This window comes from Triticum aestivum, chromosome 4A, assembly GCF_018294505.1.
Source record: "Triticum aestivum cultivar Chinese Spring chromosome 4A, IWGSC CS RefSeq v2.1, whole genome shotgun sequence".
Lineage (NCBI taxonomy): Eukaryota > Viridiplantae > Streptophyta > Magnoliopsida > Poales > Poaceae > Triticum > Triticum aestivum.
The window spans coordinates 204106035-204126714 of NC_057803.1; positions in this window are offsets into that span (position 1 = coordinate 204106035).

The window sequence follows — 20680 nt, forward strand, 5'->3', positions numbered from 1 at the left end:
ATGGCCAAGTTGTTGAGTGTGGTGCGGTGGCCGTCTGTCGGCGGTGGGGAAGCAGATCCGAGGCGGCGAATGACAGCGTAGCGGGAACATCACTGGTGCGGTGGACGGTTGCGACAGTGGAGCCACAGCAGTGAGGCGCAGGACGCCGTGGTCGGAGTGGTTCTGGTACGGTGCACGTCGGCGTCGGCGTCGTGGAGGTAGCTCTGCCTCGGCTTCAGCTGCTAAGTCCTTGAGGGTGTTGCGGTTGCGGTTGCGTTGGACGACGACATCGGGGTACCGGCTCAGGCGTGATGGAGGAGGGCGGTGTGGATTAGCCGCTACGGGGTGGAGGACGGAGGAGACTGGGGTTTCGCGGCTGGTGGAGAGGGCGTTTTCGTGCCCACGTAGTATGAACGGGGAAACGGAGGGAGGCGGGGAACTAAGGGGGAACAATGTTTCGGTTTGAGATGCGCTTGTTTGAAATTTGGGGAAAGTTACAAACTTTCCCCCCATCTAAAATTTCGGACATATTGCGGGTTGGTGGTAGGACAGTCATGTCAGGTGTCCCAAATGTGGGCGAGATAGATTTCGGCCGAGCGCATGGGTAGGCGCCCACGGCATATGAATGCTTCTCTGGCGTCTTGGTGAAGTTACAAACCTACCCCGGTTTAGACCTTTGGACATCTGGCCGATAGGCTACACGGGCCAGAGTCAGGACAGTAATTTCCTACCACCAAAACATTAGTCTCGTGCGGTTTCAAGTGACCAGAGGCCTATTTGGCGCTTCGTTCAATATTTGGGAGCAGAAGCATTAACGTTTTCGGTTCTCTTGAATTGAACTTTCAGGATTTGTCAAACTTCACAAATCTTTACTCTTGAAAATCCTAAAGCTATGATTATTTTGGAATGGACGGGGTACATTTGAATATACATTGTACACGAGTATGTATTAAAAAATATGCAACTTACCTCAGTTCATGCATGGTTCCAGATATAATCTCCTTGGTTGCAAAAAAAAGTTAGATATGCGTATGAATATATATAGCATGTTCAAACTCACAACAAAGATTGATGCCCCCTTTTACATCTAATTTACAAATGCCATTATCTCGGGTTCAAATAGATGAATGCACTTCCAATGAATTCGAATCTTCAAAAACCCCTTTATGTTGAGTTCGACATGTATTCTATTTCGTAGCTAGCAATTTGGAATGTATCCATGCAAGTGACAAATGTATAAAGTTGTTCAAACTAACAACATGGAGTGCACTAATTAATGTTTATATATGAATTGCAAAAGCATCCTTTGCCTGTATTTCAAACCGCTCTCACTCTATGGATCAATAATATTAAATAAACACATGCACATGCTAGAATTCAATTGCAGTTGAAGAAAGAGCCTACTCCTGGTACTGTATATTACTGATAGGCGTGTGTAGAAAGTACACGTGAATACCAGGCATTGTGCGTGTGTGGATACTATCGACGAACTAGCCCGCAAGCTTGTATAACATACTAAGGGCCTAGGGTTACAAATCATATATAGTCGTCTTATCACCAGTGGGGATAGAGTCCTCCGCGACTCTGGTAGCTTCATGTTTGTAACATCCCAAAATTCTAAATTTTGGAATGTTATAATAAATAGATTGATTGATTGATTGATTGATTGTTGTGTGATTGATTGAGTGAAATTTGAAACTTCTTGAAAGTTAAATGAGAGGGAGTAAAAGGACTTTCCCAAACTTTCATTTTGCATTTATGATCTCCGGGAATTCAAATTCTTTTCACCACGAAACCCTGGAGAGAAGATGACATGACTTCTTCCATTTAGTTAAATGACAAGGGTTTTTGAAAACATTTGAAATTCATTTGGAAAATATTTCCAATCCAGAAACTTTATGCAACTCAATGATTTTCAAGAGCGAAGATAAAATGACTTCTTCAAATTATATGAAATATGAGTTGGGAGTTTCAAAGAAACTCAAATTTAACAATCCAGTTGAAGTTATGTTTTCAATTTGGGTTATTTGAGTTTTATTCAAATTATTTTTCTCCAAAAATAAAATATATGGAAAATAGGGTAACATGATTCCCTACATTAGAAAATTGGAGAAAAATTAATTTCAAATCATTTTGGTATTTTTAAAATGATTTCTGTTGGATTTTAATAGACCAGTAGCACTCTTTGATTTATCTAATTTTGTGAGGATTCTATTTGGCATATTAAAAATGTCCATGTTGTAGAAAATCTTTTTTTGAAATTTTTGATATATTATATGCCTATATAATATTTTTAGATATTTTGTTTTATTATTTTAGTTCTCTGAAAAAAAAATGTTAAAAAAAAATCAACCGCGCGTCAACTGGGCCGGCCCGCCCTGAGCCAGCCCAGGCCCAAGATCTCGCCGCCACCTTCCTCCTCCCGTGCTCCACCCAGACTCGCCGGAGTCCGAGCGAGCCACGCCGCCGGCCGCCCCTTTCCCCAAGGAAGCCGCAGCTCCTGGCCCTTTAAAAGGCCGAGGCCCGGGCCCTCTCCTCCTTGCCGCTCGCGCCGCCTCGCCTCGCCGCGTCTCGCGACGCTGCCGCAGATCCGCGCCGCCGCCCGCTGCTGCTGCACAGTGCGCCGCCCACGCCGCCGCACCCTTGCCCGCACCGCGCCACCGCTCCCCGCTGCCGCGCCGCACCTTGCTGCTGCTCGCCCGCAGCCATCGCCCCGCTCCTCGCCGCCGCCCGCCGCCACGGAAAGCCACCGGAATTTCGCCGCCGGTTTTCCAACGGAAAACCGCCCGACCGGTAAAACCCTAGGACGGTTTTTATTTCGGTTCTTTTCGGTTAGTTAGGTTTAGATTGGTTTTCTTTTTAGTTAGGTTTATTTAATGGACGTTCATTATTTAGGGTTCTCTAGCGAACGATTTCGTTCGGTAGTGTTCGGTAGCGGACGTTCGCTATTTAGATTTTCCTTTTTTCTATTTATTTACGTCAGGGGCCTACTCGTGATGAACTTTCTTTACAGTTTAGTCCCTGAACTTCAAACGATCATTACTTTTCACTCGTTTTTCCAAATTCAACGAAACCAACGCTCACGTCTTCGGTATGATCTCCTATATCCAGTAATCCAACTCAAACAGGTTTTTGAAAATTTTAAATTTGAATTAGAACAGATTTAGATTCAAACTTTGTTTGATCATGACTTGAGTTTCGTAGCTCCGTTTGAGTTGATTCTTTTTGCAAATCGAAGCTCTTGACCTAAACATTCTAATAAGGCCAAATTCACATAAGTTTGGTATTGTTAGAAATTGTTTTATGTTGCAAGAGTTATTTGCTTGGTTTTGAAGTTTTCTGAATTGTTTTCTTTGTTCTCTCCGATTTTTGAGTGATTGCTTATGTGTGGTTACTATTGCTTGCTTACGATAGATTGACCGGAGTGTGACGAGTAGATCTATCAAGAGTTTTGAGTGCGAATCATCTTCATCAACATTGCAGGCAAGTTCACACTTTGATCATATCCCTTTCCTACCCCGTCTTTATGCATTAGTTTCACCCTCAAACATTGCATGAGTAGGATTGATAACATGTGGGTATTGAGAAGTAGTTGATGAGGTAGTACCTATTACCTGTTTATTATCGAACCCTTGGGAGTTACTATTACGTTATGCTTACATTGCCATGCTATGCTCATAGACGTGGATTGGGTTTTGAGAGTATTCATGACAGATGTGAGATTGTTAATTAATGGTTTACTTAAGGTGGCAACTTAAACACACATCTGGGTGGATTGAGGTACCTGGGTATTCCAGGATTGCCTGTCTAGGCACCTGGGTAGACCAGGATTGCCTGTTTTTTTTATGGACTGCCACCCAGGCTGAAAGGGATCATGAGATTTTTCATACTAGAAACTTCCGTGTGCAGCCACAAGCTATTATGGGCTCTAGCATAGTTGATAAAGTCGTGCGAACTCTTACATGGTAGACTAGCAGATGTAGGGGAAAGTAGGTGTAACGGTCTATCCATTGTAAGGTGCTAGCACTTCTGAAAGACTATCTCTCGGTCATCCGTTTCTCAAACACCGTGTAGTGCGAGAAACCAAACGGAGGCGATCGAGTCTTGTGGGGAAAAGTGTGCAAACCTCTACAGAGTGTATAAACTAATCATGATTAGCCATGTCCCCGGTTATGGACATCTTGAGTATCTAGTACCTGGATTATCATGTGAATCTCAACATGTTACTCTAAAATTTAATTTTGTTGGGTTTTGTATAAAGATGATGCTTAATTGGGATTGAGAATGTTTTCAACCATTCTCAATGTTTAACAACCACCATGATAGTTAAATAAAATTTATTCCTTTGCAGTAGGGAAAAATTGGCTTTTCGCAAAAACATTATAACCATAGAGCTTTTCCACCAGCCAAATATGCATGTAGTGATAGCTTTTATTCATCATTATCCTCTGGTGTGAATTTGCCAATACATTCAATGTACTGACCCTTTGTGGCTGCAACGTCTCATGTTGCACGATTATCTTACGATGAGTAAGTGATACGTTAGGGTTACGAGTTCTACACTCAACTTTGCCATTGGTGTTGATGGGAATCCACAACCTTTGTTACTTCCACTATTTGGATTGAGGTAATAGTATTTACGTTATTTTATACATGTGATTTACCTCTGTTATAAATCCTCGAGTACTGTGTGTGTCAGCATACTGATCCAGGGATGACACTTAAGCATAGAGACTTGACCGTCTGAGGTCGGGTCGCTACAAGATGGTATCAGAGTACATGTTGACTGTAGGACGTGACCCTAGAAACTGGCAAGCCCATAGCAAAGATTTTTCTCTACAACTTTCCCTTTCAAAAGATCTTTTACATCTCTTCTCTTCTGAGCTTATTCAAAAATTCCCTTTAGTGAGACCATACCCCTTTCCCCTTTTGACCACACGAAGATTCGACTGATGAGACCACTCCAAGAAGTACAAGATATCAGACAACTAAGACCACATCGAAATGAAGAGTATTTTTTGTGCATCTGAATAAAGGAAACTACAACGGTTGAAGACCGGAGACAAGTAGAATTTGAAGGCTCTGAAGAATTCCCAGATTTGTATGACCTAGGAAGGCTACCCTTATGGAACTTGGCAGACTATGGAAGTTGTCAATACCCGAGATCAAGGTGTATCGGATAAAGACTGAAACAAGGAGCATGAGAACTCGAAGTTTTGTCAAAGAAAACCCTAAGGCAGGAGATATCAACTATGTAATGATAGCTCATGGGAATGACAAGCAGAAACATGGTTATCCGTGATGTCATCGCCCGCTGATGCTATTGTCACCGTGCTGAGTTAAGGATGCATTTCTTCAGAATGGATTTGATGGAAGAAGGCTGATGGAGCACCTATTAGTAAGATGAAGTTTTAACCTTAGCCGATGTATCGCTAGGATCTGGAGTAGTACATCAAGAAGTTTAAGGTGGAGCTCCATGAAGCCGTATTAGACAAGGAAGCATTTCGTGAAGAACTCAGGAACCAAAAGCTGAAAGTAGCCAAGCTGGAGGAGCTACAACCTCGAGATACCGGAGATTTGTCAGGAACTGAAGGACAGTATGACCATGGTTCATGTGAAGGATGTTGAAACCAGAAGTTTGGAACGCAAATCCAGAATAATAAAGGACATCATGAGAGACTTCGCGTCAACAGAGATGATCTGGCAAAAGAACTTGAGAAAGAGAAGCATGATCGGAAGAAGCCATTGGAGGCATGAACAAGGCTTGAAGATTTTGGAGAGGTTAAAGATTTATTGACCTTTAGAAGACCAAACCCCTGTTATATGCCTACATTATATGCGACGTTTGTGAGCTATCATTTTTTTGATGTTTTTCCGACAGTCACAAATAAAATCCGTCTTTTCAAAACTTTTTGTTTGTATTTTGTGCATTCCTCTCTATCTCTCTTATCTCACCCCAAACCCATGGACCCAATAGAGGATGAATGAAGATGAGCTTCTATTTTCTGGACCGATGAGTCAAATGGAGATAGACCGATGGATTCAGAACATGGAGGATCACATGGAGAATAACCCTATAGTCGGAAAGGATATGACCCAGCATGCTCTTCAGTGCTTTGAAAGAGGTGCTGCTACTTGGTGGAGGATGTACCAAACCATCAATGGATGGCAAGGAGTAACCACTTGGAAAGAATTTAAGTTGGCTCTACCAAAGTCTCGGATTGTTTCCCAGAAGTTGAACCCTTATGGAAAGGATATGAAGAAACCTTGTGCATGCAAGATTTGTGGAGAAATAGGACACACCCATAAAGGACACAAGGATGAATGCCCTAATTGTGAAGGAAGTCACCCAGTTGAAGAATGCCCAATTAGGCAGATTTCTTGTTTCTTGTGTGAAGGGAGTACCCACTATCCTGCTCAGTGTCACATTTACCCCATAGTACAACGAACCATCCAGCAGAAGAAAGAAGTAATGAAAGGAGCCCTTATGGAAATTTTAGAAGAACCCGTGATGAAGGAAGAGATGGAGGACACACCTAAAGAAGACCCGAGTAAACCCTTCACTAAGTCTTGCTATTCATGTGAAGAAGAAGGACACATCTCTCAAAATTGTTTGAATGGGGATCTAGTAGAATTCCCGACAAAGGAAGTAGAATATGACCCACAGGAAATAGAAGCCATGATTGGAATGGAAAAGTCCAAGAAGAGAAGCAGAGTGGATTCCAGGAAGGATCTGAGTAATATCACATGTTACAGGTGCAAGGAGTGAGGGCACTACCTCAACAATTGCCCAAAAAAGGAAACCTTGATACTTGTCAGAAGTAATATGATTTAGTTGTAATGAAGAAGGGCACTTTGCCAGAGAATGCCCCAAGGAGAAGGAGACTTTTGTTAGATAGTTGAGTTTGCAACCAAAGAAATGGAGTAGTAGAAGTGAGAACATTTTCTTTTATATTGAGGTGTTGAGTTGAGACATGTAATGGAAAAGCGAGAGATTGTAATCACTTGAGAATGCATAAAGTTAGCATCGTTGGTACTAATAGGGATTTTATGAGTTGTTACTCTATGAAGAAGAATTTTGGCCATTTTGAGGATATGAGAAATATGGTCTATGGAAGATTTGTGCATTTTAAGGGTGGTAGTACCCTGTAAGAACCCTTCACCCCTGGAAAAGATAAGGATACTCCACTGAGTGGTTTTCGGACAAAATGAATACGAGTTTTGTCTCGATATGTGTGATACCCCAAGAGTGTGTGAGATGAAGTTGGAGACCGTCAGTTGTTGGACCAAATGTGATCAAGGAGTCAGAAGAGAATGTTAAGTTGATTCGAGATAGACTGAAGGTAGCTCAGTCCAGGCAGAAGAGTTATGCAGACTAAAAACGCAAGGAGGTAGTCTATGAAATTGGAGATAGAGCATGTCTTTGTGTGCCCCCTCTGTGAGGATTTAAACAAATTGGAGTTAAGGGAAAGTTAGCCCCAAGATTTGTAGGACCATACCGAGTTTTGGAGCATATGGGAGAAGTGGCCAACAAGTTGGAGTCACCCATAGGACTGTTAGGAGTTCATGATGTGTTTTATGTTTCCCGGTTGAAGAAGTACCATGCAGAGATGGCCAATATTCCCATGTAAGGACACTTGACCCTGGAAAGGATAATGATGTTCCACGAAGTGGAATATGGACTTCGTAAGTATAAGTTTTTATCTCGGTATGTGGGATATCCTACGAGAATGAAGAGATGTATTACTATTGGATATAAAGGAGGTATGATGTCGGAAATATGGATCAATGGAAACTCCATGATGAGTCTGAGTAATCATGTCCTAGTTTGGTGCCAATAGAAGGAAGGAAGACAATACAATTGGATGTATTTAAGAATACTAGGAAGTTGGAAGTTGGAATAATGATAAGTTGCCCGATGATAAGTTCAAGGACTACAAGTGATGAGATGGGCCATAACCCACAGGCCCCAGGACCTGCCAAGAAGCAAGCACATTCTTGTTGAAGGAAAAACCCTGGAAGAGAGTACGACCTTACCCACCGACGATTTTATAGGAGTAACGCAAAACCTGAGAGTTGTGAAGGAACGATAGATGTTTGTTTGGCTTGCAGAATCAATGGATTATTCCGAACTTGGTTCATCGACAAGAGAAATTCTGCAATGCTTGTGAAGATGACCGAGTGTTAGAATGCGAGATTCGCTAAACCATATACAAGGTAATGATTTGGGTGCGGGATGGATTGATCACCATACCGACTTACTATTATTATTCGCCTTGCTATATGGGATGGTAAATCTGAGTGACTTACCTATAGTAGAGAGACGACGGTATTAAACCTTGTTTGAACCTTAGAATGGTACAAGAAATTTTTCCCTTGTACAAGGCAGCTTTTGCCAACCGTAGGTTATACGGTGAGGATCAACCCAGACCCATTTCCTGCAGGAGAAACCATAAATGGTTGAGCACCATGAGATATCGATAGTTGTTTAGTATTGGCGCCAGACCCGTTAGCTTAGAAGACCCAGTCACAGAAGAACCTTACCAAGATGAAAGACAGAAGAATTGAGGAAAAAGGTTATGTCACTACCTGAAGAGCCTAGAGAAGGAATTATCCTTACGATCTAAAAAGACTGGCACTGTCAAGAATAAGGATGGAGTATATGAGCATTGATGGGACCGTAACGATGTTTCTAAGGGTGGTAGCACCCCAGACCCCGGTGATGATTGATGGATTTTGAGGAGACCCCCAAACCCTAACCTTTTTCTTGCTAGCCTCTCCGAATCTCGAGGACGAGATTCATTTTAAGGGTGGTAGGTTTGTAACATCCCAAAATTCTAAATTTTGGAATGTTATAATAAATAGATAGATTGATTGATTGTTTGATTGTTGTGTGATTGATTGAGTGAAATTCGAATCTTTTTGAAATTTAAATGAGAGGGAATAAAAGGACTTTCCCAAACTTTCATTTTGCATTTATGATCTCCGTGAATTCAAATTCTTTTCACCACGAAACCCTGGAGAGGAGATGACATGACTTCTTCCATTTATTTAAAAGACAAGGGTTTTTGAAAACATTTGAATTTCATTTGGAAAATATTTCCAATCCAGAAACTTTATGCAACTCAATGATTTTCAAGAGCGAAGATAAAATGATTTTTTCAAATTATATGAAATATGAGTTGGGAGTTTCAAAGAAACTCAAATTTAAAAATCCAGTTGAAGTTATTTTTTCAATTTGGGTTATTTCTGTTTTATTCAAATTATTTTTCTCCAAGAATAAAATATATGGAAAATAGGGTAACATGATTCCCTACATTACAAAATTGGAGAAAAATTAATTTGAAATCATTTTGGTGTTTTTAAAATGATTTTTGTTGGATTTTAATAGACTAGTAGCACTCTTTGATTTATATGATTTTGTGAGGATTTTATTTGGCATATTAAAAATGTCCATGCTGTAGAAAATCTTTTTCTGAAAATTTTCATATATTATATGCCTATATAATATTTTTAGATATTTTGTTTTATTATTTTAGTTCTCTGGAAAAAAATGTTAAAAAAAATCGACCGTGCGTCAACTGGGTCGGCCCGCCCCGAGCCAGCCAAGGCCCAAGATCTCGCCGCCGCCTTCCTCCTCCCGTGCTCCACCCGGACTCACCGGAGTCCGAGCGAGCCACGCCGCCGGCCGCCCCTTTCCCCAAGGAAGCCGCAGCTCCTGGCCCTGTAAAAGGCCGAGGCCCCGGGCCCTCTCCTCCTCGCCGCTCGCGCCGCCTCGCCTCGCCCGCGTCTCGCGACGCTGCCGCAGATCCTCCGCCGCCACCGCAGCGCCCTGCCGCGCCGCCGCCCGCTGCTGCTGCACAGCGCGCCACCCGCGCCGCCGCACCCCTGCCCGCACTGCGCGACCGCTCCCCGCTGCCGCGCCGCGCCTTGCTACTGCTCGCCCGCAGCCATCGCCCCTCTCCTCGCCGCTGCCCGCCGCCGCGGGAAGCCGCCGGAATTTCGCCGCCGGTTTTCCAACGGAAAACCACTCCGACCGGTAAAACCCTAGGACGGTTTTTATTTCGGTTCTTTTTGGTTAGTTAGGTTTAGATTGGTTTTCTTTTTAGTTAGGTTTATTTAATGGACGTTCATTAGTTAGGGTTCTTTAGCGAACGATTTCGTTCGGTAGTGTTCGGTAGCGAACGTTCTTTATTTAGATTTTTCTTTTTTCTGTTTATTTACGTCAGGGGCCTATTCGTGATGAACTTTCTTTACAGTTTAGTCCCTAAACTTCAAACGATCATTACTTTTCACTCGTTTGTCCAAATTCAACGAAACCAACGCTCACGTCTTTGTTATGATCTCCTCTATCCAGTAATCCAACTCAAACAGGTTTTTGAATATTTTAAAATTTGAATTAGAAAAGATTTAGATTCAAACTTCGTTTGATCATAACTTGAGTTTCGTAGCTCCGTTTGAATTGACTCTTTTTGCAAATCGAAGCTCTTGACCTAAACATTCTAATAAGGCAAAATTCACATAAGTTTAGTATTGTTAGAAATTGTTTTATGTTGCAAGAGTTATTTGCTTGGTTTTGAAGTTTTCTGAATTGTTTTCTTTGTTCTCCCCGATCTTTGAGTGATTGCTTATGTGTGGTTACTATTGCTTGCTTACGATAGATTGACCGGAGTGTGACGAGTAGATCTATCAAGAGTTTTGAGTGTGAATCATCTTCATCAACATTGCAGGCAAGTTCACACTTTGATCATATCCCTTTCATACCCCATTTTTATGCATTAGTTTCACCCTCAAACATTGCATGAGTAGGATTGATTACATGTGGGTATCGGGAAGTAGTTGATGAGGTAGTACCTATTACCTGTTTATTATCAAACCCTTGGGAGTTACTACGTTATGCTTACATTGCCATGCTATGCTCGTAGACGTGGATTTGGTTTTGAGAGTATTCATGACAGATGTGAGATTGTTAATTAATGGTTTACTTAAGGTGCCAACTTAAACACATATCTGGGTGGATTGAGGCACCTGGGTAGACCAGGATTGCCTGTTTTTTTATGGACCGCCACCCAGGCTCAAAGGGATCATGAGATTTTTCATACTAGAAACTTCCGTGTGCAGCCACAAGCTATTATGGGCTCTAGCATAGAAACTTCCGTGTAACGGTCTATCCATCGTAAGGTGCTAGCGCTTCTGAAAGACTATGTCTCGGTCGTCCGTTTCTCAAACACCGTGTAGTGCGAGAAACCAAACGGAGGCGATCGAGTCTTGTGGGGAAAAGTGCGCAAACCTCTGCAGAGTGTATAAACTAATCATGATTAGCCGTGTCCCCGGTTATGGACATCTCGAGTATCTAGTACCTGGATTATCATGTGAATCTCAACATGTTACTCTAAAATTTAGTTTTGTTGGGTTTTGTTTAATGATGATGCTTAATTGGGATTGAGAATGTTGTCAACCATTCTCAATGTTTAACAACCACCATGATAGTTAAATAAAATTTATTCCTTTGCAGTAGGGAAAAATTGGCTTTTCGCAAAAACATTATAACCATAGAGCTTTTCCAACAGCCAAATATGCAAGTAGTGATAGCCTTTATTCGTCATTATCCTCTGGGGTGAATTTGCCAGTACATTCAATGTACTGACCCTTTGTGGTTGCAACGTCTCATGTTGCAGGATTATCTTACGACGAGTAAGTGATATGTTAGGGTTACGAGGTCTACACTCAACTTTGTCATTGGTGTTGGTGGGAATCCACAACCTTTGTTACTTCCGCTATTTGGATTGAGGTAATAGTATTTACGTTATTTTATACATGTGATTTACCTCTGTTATAAATCCTCAAGTACTGTGTGTGTCAGCATACCGATCCAGGGATGACACTTAAGCACAGAGACTTGACCATCTGAGGTCGGGTCGCTACAGTGTTGTATGCCGAGTCTTCCACATGGGTCTTCGTATAACACATCTCGGTCCAACCTATATGTGGTGCATGATGGAACCGACCCATGAGTCTTCATGTTGACCCACCACAACTAGAAATGATGTGCCCACCACACCACACACGCAATCGGCCACTAAGAGAATAAGCATATACAATAGTACAACGGTATCTAGCTCATGATACGTCTCCACATTTTGTTGATGACACTGATGAACTTTTCATTTGATGCGTGCTCCGTATTTTGTTGACGACACTTACGGTCATTGTATTTGAAGCGAAAGCACGATATGGCCACTGGACTTCAGAATAAGCTCATCACAGTCACCGCATACATTTTGTCGTGCTAACCAACATGTGGTTAGATGGTTAGAGGACAGTGGTTTCTCGAGCCCACCAAGGTTAAAGTCTCGGTGCTCGCATTTATCTTGTGTTAATTTCATTATTTTCCAGCGACGTACGTTCAGTGGGAGGAGACGTTCCACTCGACTACGAGGCACCTATGGTGACTTCATAAAATCTCAAGATCATATATGCTGGCCCACTCTCTCGAAGGTGCTCATAGGGGTCGGGTTCGCGTGTGTGCGCTTATAGCGGTGAGTGCTTGCTCGTATATATGAGCCCTTGCGTCTGTACCGTGTTATACAAATACATATCATGATTTTACGGTCACTGGCTCACCCGTACAACTCCGTATTTTGTTGATGACACAATCAATTGACCAGTCAAACGTTCCACGTGGCGCAACTAGTGTTGCACCATCGGGGCGCGTAACCGTGGGGCCCACCTGTCAGCCCGTATATGAAAGAAAGAAATGGTAGTTTGAGTCTATACTGTGTTAATAAAATAGGAGTACATTTTAGGGTGATCGTACGGTCACTGGCTCACCATACAGCTCCGTAATTTGTTGATAACACGATCAATTGACCAGTCAAACGGTTCACACTCAGCAGCGCACATTACCACAGGGCCCACCCGTTAGCGCGTATATGAAGGACAGAAATGGTAATAAATTAGTGGTCAGCGGGTATTCGAAGTTGTGAGACCTCTGGTTGGCAGTCATCGGCGGTTGGGGGCGTTCATTGGGCGGTGGGGTGGGGATCCCCGGAGAAAAAGCTCAGCGGGGGGGAGGGCTAGAGGGATGGCCGGTGTGGTGGCGGACCAACGGTGGGGAGTGGTTTCGAGGAGGGCGGGCCAGCCGCGGGCGGCGGGGGCTGGCGGTTTGGCCGGTGGTGGCTGGCGGCTCCGGGGGGTGGAGTTTGATGATAAACTGGAGGCCCTTGATTTCGTATCCAACGGCTGGAAAATCTAATGACCAGAGATGAAAAAGTCAGTCGACTGACGTGTAGCCTCACCCCACACGTACACATGCACGCACGCAAGACACGCACGCATGTAGGCATGCAACACTGACACGTACACACGCACGCATGCTGGCATGCAACACTGACACATACACATGCACTCACAAACACACGCATGTGCGCACCCATGCATGTAACACTGAAACGTACCCTTGCACGCACGCAACACTCGCACGCCTGCATGCACATAGCACACGAAGCAAGACACACGTTCAACCTATACATGCATACACCCTTTGTTAAGGACATGGATTGTTACGGGTATTAATCAATCTTATCTAACATAAGCAAAACATTGATGTTTGCAGCGGTCTTTATGAATCACAACGTATCGAACGGGCTATCAACATAGTAGGCTTATCTACATTAAAAAGATGATGCCACACTCAATGAACAATCATCGGTTTATGAAATGCCCGCTTCTGACCGCCCTAGCCCACCAAAGGTTCCTATGTTGTGCGCTGCCTGCGTTGGGTCACTGACATGCAGGCCATGCACCCAAAGATCCCACACGTCAGTGGAAGAACGGCGCGGTGTCCTAGGTCAGAGTCGAGGGCACCACTCGTGGCACGCCCGGCTGAACACGCGTCCGTGCCGCATTCAAATGCCTCCATGAAACCCGCCCGTGTGGAAGCCGAGAAACCCACTCTGGACACACGTCCGTTCATGACCGGGCCGACATTAAACGCAACGCCGGCCGAGCTCCTCCCGTCTGCCGTCTATTTAATCTCCTATTTAAACAAGGCCAAACGCCGGCCAAGAATCGCACACCTCCGCCGCTCCCCTATCTCCTCCACCATTTTTTCCACTCTTACAATCGCTTACGAAGAGTAGTTATTCCGCATCCAAGCCGGCTGAGTAGCCCGCCGGATACGAGCTATGCAGCTTGCTGATCCACCTCCCTCCCCTCGCCCGATGGAGCTAGTTGTCACCCCAAGCCGGCACGCGGTTCAGCAACTCGCCTCTCCAGGCCAGCTCGACGAGGAGCGGCGCACGGGTGTCATTGCTGCCGTCCACGCCGCCACCACGTACCGCATCTCCCGTTTCTGTGACTGAGACTCCCATGCCGGCGGCCGCGCCATGCAAGCAGCGATAGAAGCCGGGTGTGCGGAGAGCGGCTAGTCGGTGGCCAGCGCCTCCGCGTCTGCCGCCATCATCGAGGAGAAGTAGAACACAGGAGGCCGCCGCTGCTTGGGTCCCATGAAGGCCACCGCGGAGGCGACGCCAGCGTACACAGCAGGTGTCTTGCCGGATCCTTTTGTTGCGAGGAACTTCGTCGACCCTGCATGGGCTCCACAGAAGAGGGCAATGTTAGGATGAACTCGAGCCGGTGCCGGCCATGGCGAAGTAGTCTCCAATATTTTGGCTACCCCGGGCAAGATCCAAACAACCCCTCCCAACAGATTCAAATCCCTCATTCATCGTGGAATTTTGCCATGTGTTGTTTTCATGGACTAGCAAGATGCCCGTGCATTGCACGGAACATCAAGATGCATTTTTTTACAAACTCCCGCATGCATGCAAGGGATAATTAATGTCCTCCTTTGCTAGTACCACAATGCAAACACCATTAATATTGCATCGATTAGTGTTAGTGGCCTTGTATATCTGCAAATTGTAATTTTGATAGTGGCCCCTTGTATATAAAAATGGAGGGAGAAAGATGAGAGATAAGGCGAGGAGGAGTGGGGCGTGGTGGTGACTGGTGGTCAGATTGGGCGGAGGCATGGGGATGGACGGCACATTATGTCTAGGTTTGTATCTCTCTCACACACACCCACGTAGGTGGGGGACATGCACGAAGAGAAGAGGTGCACACACGGCGCACGTACTCTCGTCTCTTTCCCAACCACACCCGCGCGGGTACACGCTGGAGACCATGTGGGGCCTACCTTAGAGGCAAGGCTCTATACACTGGAGTACTTTTGATGTGTCCCGTCAACTCGCAGAACGAGGAGAAGCTTGCTTAGTATGCCGTCTCCCCCGCCCATGGGCGCAATGGCTCGCAGGAGGAGGTGAAGCTAGCTTACCACGCCTTACGCCTGCTCCCTCGCCCACACGCGTGGTGGCTCGCAGCCCGAGGAGATAATTTTACTACTCCCTCCATTTACTCCTTGTCCCTACTACGTACTTTGGTTAGTACTCCCTCCATTTACTTATACAAGGCCACTATAAAAAATACATTTTGCATCTATACAAGGCCACAAATAGTAACCGAGACAAAAGTTACTACTCCCTCCTTTCCAGTTTATGGCTCAATTTCAAAATCTCTCCAACCAAGGAAGACGATGAGTGGTTGAATTAATTTGATAGTTTGCACAAGTAATTAGTACGCTCGTTTTTCTCAAGAAGTTGTGTTTACCGAGGCATTAATTAGAACAAATGCATGAATGGCCACTAAATTTCCATGAACTTGTACATGCATTGGTTAGTTTCCTCTTGACACTGCTTGCGTCAGGTGATCTAACGCACCTCGAAATCCAACATGTAATGGTACTACTACTAGTATAGTGGAGTAGAATTGAGACTTATCAAACGGAAAAACGAATGTTTTTTAGATGAGCCCTATAAACTCTAGTTGGTACGTACTCCATAAAAACAGATTTTCTTCCCAAAACTAAGTCGCTCCCTTTCATGAATTCTATAGTAGTATACTCCTCCGTCGACGCTCCCTTTCATGAATTATGTACTTCCTGTCACCGACATGTGGGACATATAGCAACCGGGTTGACGTGTCAAGCACCAAATAACAGTGTAGAACAGCAGGGGGGACACACCCCACTCGTACCGACCCAGTAGTAGTAATGAGCAATGAGACATCAAATCACAATGCCGCACTTTCCCAGACGGACGAAGCAACCCTTATTTCACACTTCGGCCCTGTTTGGATATTCTAACTTAGTTAGAGGTTAGATTTAGATTCTAACCCTGAACTAACCCTGAACTAACTCTAACCAAAGAGGTGTTTGGATGGCAGGGTTAGATGGAGCGCGGATACGGCGAGGCGCCTTCACGGACGGTGCGAGAGGGAGGGAGAGAGAGGAGGATAAGATTCGAGGAACTGGGGAGGGATCTGCTGCGGGGAGAGCGAGAGAGAAAAATATTTTTTAATGGCCTTGAGAAGAACTAACCCAAATAAACACCTCTTGTATGGGTTAGTGTTTTTGGATGGGTTAGATGCATCTAACCCAAACTAACCATCCTGTTTGGATCTTTTTGAGTTAGTTGAGTCCAAACTAACCCAAACTAACTCTAACCCATTGATCCAAACAGGGCCTTTGGTTCGCCATCATCTCAAACCACGTACTAGTCTCGCTTTTTCCTCAAGAGGGACATGCGCATCGCCTTGGTACATCATGACACGTGGGACCGCATGACAGGCCATGCTCCCTCGCTAATTGCTCGGTAAAATCACCTCATTTTTAATATACTTCCTCCGTATCGTTTTACTACATGGCATGCATGTCGTTCTAGGTTGAGAATTTAACTGGCTATATATGTGATGAACAGTAGTCTAGCCTCTTAAAAAATGTATACTTTTGTACAGTAGTACTATCAATGGATTGCGCCATGGAGCAAAACTTGAAATAAAAGAAGGTGGTACATATAGAGAGCGCTCGTCGCCAAATTATGCATATAGTACTATTAAAAAAGCTAGTACGTGCTTAATTGGGGTGCTAAATTCAATTAAAGAAATACTAGTAGTATGTACACACTGAAGAGTTAAAGTAACAAGAAGAAACATTACATAGTTCTGCTGGGGGCTCAGCACAACACACCCCTCAAATCAAACTAAGCACACCTGAAATTAAACTATGCAACTAATCCGGTAGACACTGCATTAGAAGTTTAGAACCACCATGAGCAACGACACTGCCACCTTACTCGGAGTCCTCGTCCACATCCTCGACTTCGTCCTTGTCCCTATTCCTCTTGGCCGATACTTCTTTGCTTGAACCACACACTTGGCTGTTGCTCTTCATCCAACCCTTGTAGATATTGAAGCAAAGGTAGCCATCCATTGCAGCGTAGTGGATGTGGTCTATATCTAGTAAATTCCACTACGATGCATGACGATGAAACGTGTACAGAGGTTTCACCAGTTTACCGTACGAAGGATGAACCATGGCTCCTGCCAGCGTCAGCATTGAAGGCTGACGAGAGGGCACCAGCCGATTCTTTTGGAGGTCGAAGGGGTTGCCTACAACGAGGCCTATCCGACCCAGGATTTCTTTGTCATTACAAAAGTCTACAGTAACGAATTTGACTAGGTTGCTCCCGAGGAAGTCCTTAAAATCCTGGCACTCAACGTCGGCATGGCATATGTGGTAGACCAAGCATAAGTCATGCACGCAAACCTGGATCACGACTGGCTTCTTCCTCTCTTCGTCCTTTAGATCCTTCTCTCGTCCCAGGACTGTGGTGTACTCAACATCTAGCCCAGTGACCCACTCATCATCTGAGTTTTCGAACATGGGTTTGAAGCAAGAAAGGCATCCTTTCACCGTCACGGAAGAACGGCTGTAGATGACGTGGAACTCATCGCCGGTGATGGTTCTAACCTTGTACTCACCGCCGATCATGGAGATTTGGGACGCCATGGATTTGGGAGGAGGGTTAGGATTAGAGGAACTACCATAATGTGAATGGACGGGACGACTAGGAGCGAACCGCCGTAGTATTGAAGGACGTGCGTGGACGAGTAGGAGCGAACTGCCAGCGTGCGAACGGTAGGGTAGTGGCTTTCCATTCTCCCATGATACGGGCTTCCGAGAGCCCTTGGATCTGAGATCGAACGGTTGCATGGCGTGATTCTAGACCTATGGGTGAATATCCTATCCTGGAGGGTTATTCTGCAAATTTTCAGCAACTTAGCATGCGACTGTTTGATCTTAGATCCAAGGGCTGCCAGCAGCCCGTATCATGGTCGCGTCTACCACGACCGTCGCGTCGCTCGCGCGGTGGCGCCCTTGGAGATTTAACACGGTGCGTTAGGCTATCTGATGTTGGCATGTCATACATAGTCATCACTTAGTCACTCATACTACAACAAGGTTGGCTATAAGTGTATTTTTTGTTACTCCTCTCTATCTCTTTCTTCGTACTCAAGGAAGAAATGGTGCTAGTAAGCGCGTGTATTTATTGCATTTGCCAAGGAGTGGCCTCTTCCAATGAAATGGTGTTGCTAAGTTTGCTTCATTTAATTAGCTATAGACTCAAAATTGTCTTTTCACCTAGGTACACGCGCTTAGCACCATTTCTTCCTTGGGTCACCAAACTAGTCTCTCTCTTCTTGATTAACTTGCCACATCAGACTTTATGCCTATGTGGCAAGCTTAACCACCTGTAGGAGCAAGTAAAAGTAAGTACAATAGTGCGCTTTACATGGATTTTTGCATATGTGGAGGAAAGAGAGGCAAGGAAAAAGTGGAGAAGTGGGCTCTCATGCAAGAGCCAGCCTCTACTACATGGTGGAGCATTGGGAGACTCACGCCGGTCATAGTGCCGCAGTTAAAATGATAATGGCAAGTCAAATCACGGGCCCCACCTGCCAGCAATAACTCGTTGTCAAATCACACAGCCCTACGTTTGCAGCAGCTATGCCCTCGTCTTCTCGCGTCTCTGTCTAACCGACTATGCGGAACTGCCCTGCCGCCTACTGCGCAGGAAAAGCCCCGCCCTCGACTTTTAAATACAACTACATCCGCTTAAGAATCCAATGATATACTTTTTGTGACATATTAACTCCTATTTAGTTAGTCAAATGGATGACCTAGAACTACATGCAGGCCCTATAAACCGAGACGACTAAAAATAAAAAACCCAAGACGGAGAGGGTAGTTCAGCACGTATCTTATTAGATCAATATAGTCGGGATTCACCAAGGAGTAAATCCAAGTGGTAGGCTGCTCCTGTCGTGTTGGCGTAGCAACTCAAGCAGGGTCAGTCCGCACACGAAATGGCGACACACTTAACAGGACCCCTTTGGCCGACATGTGGCTCATCCACCGTCTTGTTCCACATGCGATGCACCAAATTACAGTTCAGAGCAGCGGTTGGAATTGGAGGCACCCCAGTCGTAGCGCCGCAGTAGTAGAAAATGAGCGGCGAGGGGTCAAATCACAAAGCCCCACCTTTCCTGCATTAAGATGGACGGACGAAGCAACCATCATTTCACTCTAGGGCGCAAGAGCATAAAGAAAAGAGAAAACAATGACGCGTGCGGCAGCTATCTAGGGCACCCTAGGGTAGGGTTCTCCACTGCAGATCCTTTTTTTTTGAAAGCGCCTCCACTACAAATCGGCTTCTCCCTTCTCCTCTTGAAGAAAACCGATGATGAGTGCGGCTGTAGGGTATGTAGGAGTACTACGGCATGCGGGGCCACGTCGTAGTAAACGGTTCGAGCCGATGCCTTAAGTATGTGTGGGCCGCTTGGTTTTACAGGAACGAGGCACCATTTTGGGTTCGGGGACCAGTGGAGATATAGTACGTACAAAAAAATGTGGACGTAGGTTCGACCGAAAGGCAATGAGGCATGGGCCCTGCATTTTGATATACCCGGGGCCGCGTGAAATTTGCTACTCTACTCAAAACTACTAGTAAGGTACTCCCTCCGTCCATGAATAAGTGTATTTCTAGCTTTTGTCTTAAGTCAAAGTTTTAAAACTTTGACCAACTTTATAGGGAAAAGTAGCAGGATTTATGACACTAAATTAGTATCACTAGATTCGTTTTGAATTGTAATTTCATAATATATCAATTTTATGTCATATATGTTACTACTCTTTTGTATATATTTGGTCAAAAATTTAAAACTTTGACTTAGAACAAAGGATAGAAGTACACTTATTCGCGGACGGAGGGAGTACACATGTATTGAACGCATGAGATTTCGAAACCAAATTATGAATAAATACACACTATAGAATGTAAAGCTTTGAGTCATATATGCATGATGTAGATGTTCGTTTAGTTCTTATAAAGTTCATCTCATTCAAAATCAACAAGTTTTATAAAAATGTTAAGATTCATGGGGTTGTGCATTGTACTCCCTCCGTTCCAAAATAGATGACCCAACTTTGCACTAACTTTGAGTTAGTGCAAAGTTGGGTCATCTATTTTGGAACGGAGGGAGTAAATCATAAAGTAAAAAACAAATAATGGCAATTCATTTAGAAAAAATAATCAATTATGATACAGAAGATTCTAGAACAGAGGAGAAGTGCTTGTGTTTTGAGGTTTGTGCATTATGCTTAAGTTCAACCATGGAGTCTTCTAAATTGTACATGTGGCAGATCTAGTGGAATGTTGATGATATCCAACGGCCAGTAGTTCTCGGATTTGCCTATCTCTGCACTATCGAGTTAGCTTCATCCAGCGACCATCTTTCAAAG